This window comes from Tachysurus fulvidraco, chromosome 26, assembly GCF_022655615.1.
Source record: "Tachysurus fulvidraco isolate hzauxx_2018 chromosome 26, HZAU_PFXX_2.0, whole genome shotgun sequence".
Classification (NCBI taxonomy): Eukaryota; Metazoa; Chordata; class Actinopteri; order Siluriformes; family Bagridae; genus Tachysurus; species Tachysurus fulvidraco.
In genome coordinates, this window is record NC_062543.1 from 3,993,679 (window position 1) to 4,004,546 (window position 10,868).

At 40.1% G+C, this 10,868-nt stretch overlaps 1 non-coding gene across 1 annotated transcript; it reads right to left on the reverse strand.

Annotated features, from left to right (window-relative positions):
* Window positions 1–4,068: 4,068 nt before the first annotated feature.
* LOC113641826 lies at window positions 4,069–4,174 on the reverse strand. The gene has a single exon (XR_003440414.1). It is a non-coding gene; the product is annotated as a U6 spliceosomal RNA (small nuclear RNA).
* Between the last annotated feature and the right edge of the window lie 6,694 nt (window positions 4,175–10,868).

A 10,868-nucleotide genomic window follows, 5' to 3' on the forward strand; every position in this document is an offset into this window, starting at 1 on the left:
AGGGAACCTCACCCTCATTTGGGTGACACTGGAGGGTGTGATTATAAACTATTAGGGGGATTTTACACCTGGTAACTTCATGCGCTTTCTGTGATCCGATAGCTATCCGATCTAAAAAAGACCAGGTGTAAATGCCCTCTGAAACGGTTTCGAGACGGATTTAAATCCGATCGCTCAAACCCCTTCAGGAGGTGGTCTGGGACGCGTTTCAGATGAAACTGGACAGGTGTAAATGAATGTGGTTGTTCAAGCCACATACGTCAGCGCTATACTCCTCCCAAACGGAAGTACGTCACTCGCAAGTGCCTCACGAGTCGTGCATCGTGCCAGAAACAAACATGTTTTCACACCAGCGCTGGCTCTGATCTTTCACCCAGGCGTCACGTTGGGTCTTTAAATGTAATGCTGCCACCAGCGAAAATGCAGCAAACAGTAAATGCTGTTTTTTGTAGCATTTTTTTTTCTGGGTCGGTTGTTGCATGTAGACGCAAGAGTGGTGTTATTCTAGACGCTGACTGTTAGGAGCAGACGTTCATTTGAATAATAACTATTCAACTTGACAAACAAGTTGACTTCTATTATGTGTGTAGTAGCTTCGGAGAGAAACACACACACACACACACACACACACACACACACACACACACACGCACAAACCTCAGGGCATCCACCGTTACACACTACCTCACCATGTATTGACTGGCATGCACACATACTGTATAACAAGTGAACACTCCAACATCTTTAAAAGCTCCTTTCGAATTACAAACACTCCTAGCCATGACTGAACTTTATCAGGGATCATTGTGGAGATCACGGAAGCATAACACAACCCATGGCTGTTGTACTGTCGCTGTATCGTCAGGATCATCAGAGAAATAAAAAAGAAGTGCACGGCCTGACACATTCCCAGTCATTCCAGTCATCCCAGTCATCTAAGCTATCAGAGATAAACTGTTCTGCAGCTGTGGGAAGACAGAGCGGCGCTAATGACATGTTCACTTCATAAAGATGCGATGTCAGATAGTCAGATATCGTGCTGTGATATTGTGAAGATGGACGTTAACTGTCCCGCGGGGATGGTGGAGTTTTTGAAGCAGGCACATTATCTCGCACTGAGGAAGCGTTGGATTGGCTGAGGGAGACATGCCTCTGAGGCACTTTCACAAACCACACACACACACACACACACACACACACACACACACACACACACACACACACACACACACAAAACATAGATAAGCTATCTTGACAATGTTCTAGCAGTGAAATGTTGAAACATTGCCTAACAGTAAAGCAGGGCAATAAAACAGCCTAATCATATGACCGAATGACAAAGGAGTCTCAGTTTAACATCGGACACACATCTCAGTGTGGAAGGAAGACAATACAAAATGGTATCTTGTTCAGAGCTGAAGTACTGTAGCTGTACCCCAGATTCCTACTGAATGCAGCTGAAGAGAAGGAAGAATTATGAAACGAATGAAGAATTATGTATTTTTGGAACCATATGAGACAACTGTGTGTGTGTGTGTGTGTGTGTGTGTGTGTGTGTGTGTGTGTGTGTGTGTGTGTGTGTGTGTGTTTAGTCCTTTGTCCTTTGTGAAGACTAAACAGAGGACAAATTGTCCTTATTTTGAGTCTTTGAAGGTTACATTTGACTGGATCTCACACAATGCAAGTTAAGTTTGTGTATTATTACAGTATTATACTAATATTAAGGTGCTTAAACAAAAAAGAAATCCAATGTGTGTGTGTGTGTGTGTGTGGGTGGGTGTGTGTGTGGGTGGGTGTATGTGTGTTTCAGTAGCAGTTATCCTACCAGTTGCAGATGAAAATAAACTTTGTGAAACTGTGGAAGTATAAATGCGTTCTGCCTCGACTCGACCGATTAACGCTCTGTAGTAGCTCAAGCTTGGTACCAAAGCAGCTCTGATAATATCTACAGCTGTTAGCATTTTTAGAAAAACAACATGTAATTGTTGATATGGTGATCTGTTCTATAAGATGTTTTTAAAGTAATCACTGATGGAAGGAGTCTAAAGAGTCAAAGCTTTGTAACAAGCCGAGATAAAGCCGGAGTTTTTAACAATCGTCTAAAAATGATACGAATAAGAACTCAGAACTCAGTATTCGGTAAGACTTTGCCATGTCCGAATGTTCGAGCGTGATTATGGAAAGTCTTTCAGGTTCTTCGGTATCGTGACAAGGCAGGTTTCCGACACGTTTTCAAGTGAGACGGTTTTGTAGTTTCATGCTAATGAGCTGACAAGACTGTAGCTCAGAACTTTCTTCAAACTAATGAATAATATGTCAGTTCTACCATTTGGTTCTGTGAGTCGTAATGATGCTTACATGTAGGTCATGTTTCGAACAAAGCCGTTGAACATTAACTGGCGTCTTAGGAAATCTGTCTTTAATCTGAATACATTTTATTCAAATGTAATGCACATATTTAAAAGGAGGAAGGAAAAGTGACGTTTGGATTTTATTCGCTTTCCTATTTCCGATGTGGCTCCTTGTGATTGCGGCGTCAGATAAAGTACACAACCTCAAGGTTCTCTATAGAACCCAAAGGAACGTTTTTTTTTAAAAGCGTGATACTTATATGTACTGTAGACAGCATGAGGAATTTCCCTGGACGATAAAAACCGGCTCTATTTAATAATCAAGGAGCTTCAGTGTACTAAGCCTTTAAATGCTGCCCCTTGTGATCACGCACTGTGCAGGAAGATTAGATTATGCTCTGCAGGATAACTACTGACCCCCCCCTTCTCCATAAACTACCCCCTGAACTAATCCCAGCTTTTTAACATTAATCATTACAGGAACAGCCGATTATTTGTGTGCTCTTTAATCAGCACGAGGTCCATCAGCAGTAGAACATAGAGTCTTCTTCTGTGGCGTCTTTAAGAAAAAGAGCTTTATTATGTTAACGTGTGGGGGGAGGGGGGGAGGGGAGGGGAGGTCTTTTCATTATGAAAACAACGTTGCTTGGGAACATTTGGTCCATTCCATGTTCTTGTGATCTCCTGGCAGTGCGGTAGATTGAGTCATAGCACCGAGGCACGCTTCTTCAGAGAAGTCTCTTAAAGTGCTGCTAGGGAACAGACTCGTGGAAAAAAGATGTAGATTCACTGTGCATTATGGGATACATTCTCCAAGCTCATGTTGTTGACATGTTGATATTCAAACGAGATCTTTGGAACTACCTCGATTTTTTGTTTTAAATTCTTCACTTGACCTTTATGTGTTGTAGTATGATATTGACGGCTGTGTCCCTGGTGGTCCAGTGACAGGATACTGCACTCTCACTGCTGTGGCCTGGGTACATTTCCTGGGCATGGAACCAACCCAGCTACTGAGGGGTTAATTCTGAGAAGTTAAAAATTGCAGGGTTGTGTCAGAAAGGGCATCGGATGGAAAACCTGTGCCAAAATAAAACTGTATGAAGCGGCTGATATCGATCGAGATCCAGCTGAAAAACAACTTAATATACATGATCGTTTTCTGTACTGCTTAACCATCACAGGGCCACGGGAACTCTTGAGGGACTCGGGGGACACCTTGGATGGGGTTTTGACATTCATTGTTAAATGTGCTAAACAAATAAATGCCAATTGATCTGAAAAATGTCCATGACTGAAAAAAAAAAGGTAATACTACGTTTAGTATTCTGTAAGCACGGCTAGCTCGACTTGATAGCTTTCGATACAAAAGAAAAGGTGCAACTGTAATATTTTTTAATAAACTGCAAGAAATGAAAATGTAGAGAATTTAAATGAACTGAAATAAAGAAATATCTAGAATAGAACGGGGCATAGAAGCCTATTATTGCCACATATACCTTACAGTACAGTGGAATTCTTTTTTTCACATACCCCAAACTGAGTAGGTTGGGTTCAGAGTGCAGGGCAGCTATGATACAGCACCCCTGGAGCAGGAAGGGTTAAGGGCCTTGCTCAAGGGCCCAGCAGTGGCAGCTTGGCTGTGCTGGGGCTTGAACCCCGATCCTCCAATCAACAACCCAGAGCCTTAACCAGTTGAGCCACCACTGCCCCCCGTAGAATATGGTAACGCTTCACGATTTTGCGTGTCATCCTTGCGCAGGGGCCATGCTAATCTTCTCTGTATCGTTCAAATTTTAGTATATGTGCTACGTATGTAATGCTTTAAGAAGAAAAGAACTTTCAGGAGTGATTTCCTCATGTTAGCTACCCGTACAGTGCGTGTTAGGGCAATTTCATATCATTTTACGAACCGATAATCAAAACTACACAACGCCGTGTCACATATACACTACAGCTCAGTGAAATCCTTTCCTGAACATATCCCATCTTTGGAAGTTGACATCAGAGTGCAGAGTCTGCCAGGATACAGCGTCTGTGGAGCTGATAGGGTTAAGGGCCTTGTTCAGGGGCCCGGCAGTGACAGCTTGGTGGCGCTGGGGGAGGAGTAGAAAGAAGGAGAAGACACTGACATCGAACGGCAGAAGCTGGTTGGAAAGCAATCTTGCGTCAAGAGAAGATTTGATCATAGTTTAAGAATTCACAGATTACTTTATTAACTTTATTTTATCACTCATTGTCATTCATGCCTGAATTCACCGATGTGCGTGCGGTAGTGTAATGTTGTGAATGAGATAATCACACACTTGTTAATATGGTAAAGATGGGTTTTACAGGTCACAGAAGTTTACCAGCTGCTTTTCTTATTAGATCATGCAGCTATTTCCCCTCAGGCCACATAAGCAATTGCAAACAGTGGCCATGTTCCCTACTGCCAAACACACACACACACACACACACACACACACACACACACACACACACACACACTTACTACTACTTCCAAAAATCAAACTCAGTCTTTCCTCAGGTGCAGAGTCACAGATTTTTTATTTTTTTTAAAAAAAGCAACAGGATTTTAATTTCATGCCGTATTCGGTTAGTCTATTTATACTCCGAGGTACAGTACAGCATGTACTTCTCCTTCACAGCAGTGGATGGGCGCCAAAACTTTGAAGCCACGACTATCTCAAATTGGTTTCACATGAATCCAAAGTAGCCAACTCATCGCAGGCTCAAGGATAATAAGTTACAGGCTGTGAGTTTTCAGTTGCTGATAAGACGGCACTTTATTAGGCACATAGCTGACCGTTCAGGCAATAATCCATGTAGCAGCGGTAATAATATCCATATAACCATGCAGATGCAGGGCAAAGCTTCGGTTAATGTTCAACAACAAACATCGGAGACCCTAAAGACTATATGAGGAGTACAGGTGTTCCTAATAAAGTGTCTGTATAAATTATATAAAAGCTTGATGATACTGTGGCTATATTTCCTGCAACTACTGTATGTCGTGAAGTAAATTAGTAATAATTATGATGTAATTTGCTGTTGTTTGCATCATGCTTTCATTCGACCTTTCATTAACCTTTAGGGGAAGTTGTGGCCTAATGGTTAGAGAGTCTGACTCCTAACCCTAAGGTTGTGGGTTCGAGTCTAAGGCCGGCAATACCACGATTGAGGTGCCCTTGAGCAAGGTACCGAACCCCCCTAACTGCTTCCTGGGCGCCGCAGTATAAATGGCTGCCCGCTGCTCCGGGTGTGTGTTCACGGTGTGTGTGTGTTCACTGCTGTGTGTGTGTTCACTGCTGTGTGTGTACACTTTGGATGCAGAGAACAAATTCTGAGTATAGGTCACCGTACTTAGCCGTATGTCACGTCACTGTCGTAATGTGTTAGATTTTTCCCAGTAGGCGGCTTACCAATATTAAATATTCACCAGCTGTATACATTTCAGCATATCAGTGATAAATAAACAAGCAAGGAAATACCATATGTCTGTCAGCATGGGAAAGTCCACGGGCAGGAGCAGAAACAGAAGCGGGGTTTGGCTGGTCAAACACTATAAATCCACCACATTGTCAAGCAGAAATTTTTTCCATTTACCTCCATTCGAACAAAGCCGACTTGTCCGAAGAGCAAAAAATATTAGCCTGTATTTCTTTTCTTTATTCTTTTATTCATTTTGAGAGGCATGTAACCATCAGGAAATAAAAATAATATTCTTCTTCTAGGCTTTTAAGCCATGCTAAATGCGTTAGCAGACCGTTTGGTTATTCATTTGGAGTTTCAGGTTGTTGGGTCAAATAGAATACAACCTTGAGGTACACCTGTAGGATTAAAACTGTGTACTTGTGTAAGAATAATAAATATATTACACATTGTTGTTGTTGTCTTTAACTAACAATTATCTATTGTACAAATTAGCCGTAGCATCTGCTTTTTCGGTAACAATCCTAAACAAACATGTTATAGTGACTAATCAGTGGATATCAGTATATAAAGTCCTTCACAGTGTTTTTCTCAGCCTGCTTGTCATTAGCTTAAATGTTTCTATGTAATACATGCTCATGACTACAAGCTTTTCCAGTGTTCGTGGGAAAGGAAATAATGTTATAATGTGTCTTTATAAAACATCCCTGGGAAGTGATGTTGCTAAATCGCTGACTTTTTCTAACACTACGATCACTGACACTTCTCTACAGAAATAAGGGCTCTCTTTGGTTTCATTGGAACCAAAAGCAGGAACGTTTCCAGTTTCAGAATAACACAAGAGAGGTGAAATATAAACAAACTGCTCGAGAGGTTCTAGCATTGTCCACACGTGTGTGGTATTGTGTCTGTTTAATGTTCACAGAGCTCCTACATATTTCTTCTATACACAGCTGTTCGGCTTATTTAGAGCTAATGTTTGCTGATTTATGGTTTTGAGACCTGAAGGCGAGCTGCCAAGCAAAAGACTCTAAAGCGGCAAATGATAATAAATGTCCCCAGGCCTGTTTTAGAAAATACTGAAACTTTTTTTGCAAGAGAGATTTTTTTTTTGGTCTGTGACAAAAAGAGACATGTTTTGTGTTTAACACTCTTTTTTTCCCCCCCAAAGTCCAAAAAATTTTTTGTTGTGTCCATGTTGATCACTGTATGTCTTGTCCTACCCCACAATGGTGGTTAATATGAAGCTCATATGAAAGTAGACAGAAAGTTTTTCTGTTTTTATCCAGCTTACTAGGGGCAATGTCTTCATAAAAAAATCTAAATAAATAAATAAACAATAGTCATTATTTTCCAAACAAATGTTTGTATTTTCAAAGTCATTGGTGATATCAAAATCATTTCTGATCACAGAGAAGTTCATAAGAAGCTCAAAATTGATCTTCAACCACCACAAACCATTCACACCGTGTCATGGCTCACACTGATAAGTGTCCTGACTAATTTTATACCAGACTTGTGAAACGATATAAAATAATTCATTTGTTTATACCGATTGAAAATGTCCCATAAGTCCATAAGTCCGCCGACTTACTGGTAAAAACGGTTACCCGAACGGTTATCTGTTTAAAATGATCAGACCTGAAAATCCTCATAGTTCTCTGTCAGGTAAATGATGTCTATATATAATGGCAATGTTTTGGCACTATGACCTGTGAGTGTCATGTTCCAGCTAAGCAAAATATTCAACAATATTTATGTCTCCTAAATATAGCCTTTCCAAGTAATGAGATCAGAACCCGAGGGTCAACATAAAGGAAACTTTCTTAATGCAGGCCATAAAAAGAAACACTAGAAAGTCAGAAAAAGTGATAAGCTTTTAAAATTTCTGGCTGCAAAGATTCTGAAATAAACCAACTCCAACAAATTTGGACAATCAGCTTAATGCTAGTTAGCAGACACAATTTTAATACTTAGCAAGCTAGCTAGCTACTATCATCCTATGCTACGTTTGAATAAAGCTTGTTGAGGGAAAACTTCCAGCTTCCTTCTAGGAAAAAGCACAGAAAACACCTTCTCAACATCGAGTTCTTGGTTTGAAAGCTAACCCCAAGTTTAGCATAGCAACATGTCTGCTCACTATGTCAACAGTTAATGAAGGAAGATTTGTTTACTTCAGTGTACTTCACATACAGCACATAAACTTTAGTTTATTTTATCTTTTTCGCTGACTTTACATTTTCCAAAAAAAAAAAAGAAAGAAAAGAAACCAAAACAGTAAAGAAAGTAATGACTTGTCACTAAAGTTATCACTGGGAGTTATTGCTAAGACAAGCAGGTTGTGCTTAGATACATGATTTTATTCAACCATATACTGTTTACATTGGCATAAATCTTTTTTTATTTGTTGAGAATTAAGATGAATTCGGGGCTCTCGAGTTTTAGACAGGCAAGCATATATCCCCCCCCCCCCCCCCAGCACCCACTCAAAAAACAAAAACAAACAAAAAAAAACACATAATGGGGAATTGTTGTGTTTGGTAAGGATCGCTGACCGCAATTTAACCGAATACAAAGTATTAGTTTAATTTCCATTTGTCCGTTTGTGTGTGTGTGTGAGAGAGAGAGAGAGAGAGAGAGAGAGAGAGAGAGAGAGAGAGAGAGAGAGAGAGAGAGAGAGTATGACTGGTGGTGTTTATTGTAAGTGTTTGTTGCCTTTTTGAACTCCTTTATCATTTGTAATGTTGCTCCCATATAAAACAGTTCGGCTCACAAGCCCAGACATTTTTAGGGTCATGATTGTTTCGTGTTGAGGTTTTGTTCAAACCGACCATCGAGAATACCCTCGCTAATGAATGTTTTTTTTGTTCATTGGTTGTTGCGTTAAATCTTACCCAGATAGTGCTATTTTCTGATTGGCTATTGTGTAGCCTCTCTTTTTTGTAGCCTCTCTTTTTTGTAGCCTCTCTTTTTTTGGTTCCATAGAGACAGCGGTGCGGACTGATACATTTTGTGCGCTGCGGCTTATTAAATATATGATAAATAGTCAAAAAGTTTTTATGTGTGAGAAATACGATGTGTGGCGGGAGAGTGTGAGAAAAGACCCAAATGCGTGACTGTCACTCTCAATGTGTGACTCTTGACAGCCCTGTGAATGAAAAAGTTCCTGTTATAACTTGCGGTATTGCAGCTTAATATACAGACTCTCTTTAAAGACAAATAAATGTCGCCTCATTCTTGCTAATAAATGTTAGAGATAAATAGTAACTTAGTTTTAATCCTTTAATTTTTTCTTCTGTTTCTAGACTTCTGTAAGCTGCTCAAAGATGATGTCCATTGTTAAAAGCGCTATACAAATAAATTGAACTGAATTGAATGCAGCTTGTCATGTTATAGGTATTAATCCCACATGAACATACAGATATGCTAATAAAGTCTTGCTAATTACAACTACATTTACGGTTTAAGATAAAAACAGATTTTTCTTAATTTTCTAGATTTTTCTTCACACTTAAATAATCTTGCCTATTAATAATTGTTCAATTTACAATGACAGCTTTACCTCCTACTGTTACTAAGCACTGACACTGGAGACTCCTTCCTTAAATCTTACATAAACGTCTACCTACGGAAATCTTTACCATATCGATAATGTTGCAGTTTATTTATAAAAAGCCACCATAACATCTTAGTAACATATTAGAATAAGGGCATTAGTATAAATCTGTCATCTGACCAATCGGAATCGACGCTGAGGTACAGTATAAACGCTGACTTTGTATATGAATCAATTAATAACGTCGAAATGTTAACATTTCAAACATTAACATGCAACAAAATTCCCAGTGTAAGCTGTTACTATAGCAACAAGAACAAGAGTATTTAGCGCAGAATTTTTAAACCATGTCGAGTTCAATCGAAGCACAGACTCTTTTTCTTAGAAATGACAGTAGAGGCAACTGAACAGAGAGATTTTCATGCTGAGACGCCGAGTTTCTGCCCACTGCTGCGGAGGATGTTTAAGTTTGGGTCGACCGCCAAACATTACTTTGTCTCCGGGATAATATTCAAGTCTTCAGAGGCTCAGCATTCTTCCTCAAGCAGAGAAAGAGAAGTGACGTGAACCCTGGGTGAACCTTTTGTGCTATGATAGCCATCGGTTTGGGCGAGGGAACACAAAACAAATGTATTATTAAAAGACCATCTGTTTAGCTTCACACTATCTGATATCCTCATAGCCCAGTTTTACCCTGTGTGTCTAAACACAGCACCGTCACCACGACTGCGACGTATAACAGACCTGTTTTGTGTTCGTTTCCGTGTCAAACAAGATTACTTCTATTGATTACACACGTCTGGTGTTTTAAATCATCCGAATATAAAACTGTGTAAAGTTAAAATGCTAACACATACATTTTGCCCTGCTTCACTTTCTTTCCTGTGTGAGAAACAGTTTGACGCTGTTTCAGGGCCTCTACAGTCTCCAGGCAACAGAGAGAGAAAGAATAAGAGCTGAGTGCTGTTGGTGTGGGTGGCTTATTCATTACACAGTGCTTTCTTTTCCTTTTTTGTTTTTCTTTTTTCTTATCGGAGAATACTGGAGCCAGAGAAATTAACATCTTATTCAGGAACTGGATGAGCTATAATCTCAGAAGTATGCGCGCTTTCAAAGGGGGGCGGAGCCACTTATTTTACGCAAGCTTGCGTGTCAGGGAGTAAGTGGGAGAAATCTGAGCAGCTGGAAAGCATGCAGGCGCTTTTCGGCTCAAGTCTGAACCTCGCCGCCACTGCTGTCAGCTCCGGTGACATAAATAAACACGAAAGCCGTGCTGGCACACGGTACAGTACACTGTATACTATACTCTACAGGAGGGAGGACATAGTCAGTCATTAATGGGAGGGAACAGTCTATTGAGTGAACAGTTAAGGAAAGAAAAGACCAAATACAATAAGTTATTGAATGATATTTAGTGTGTTGGATTTCACAGACGTCTTTGCCTTATCTCATAATCAGATCCGTTTGCAGCTGTCTTTCTGAATGGGATATAATCTGATCTTATATAATGTGGAAAACATTTTCTT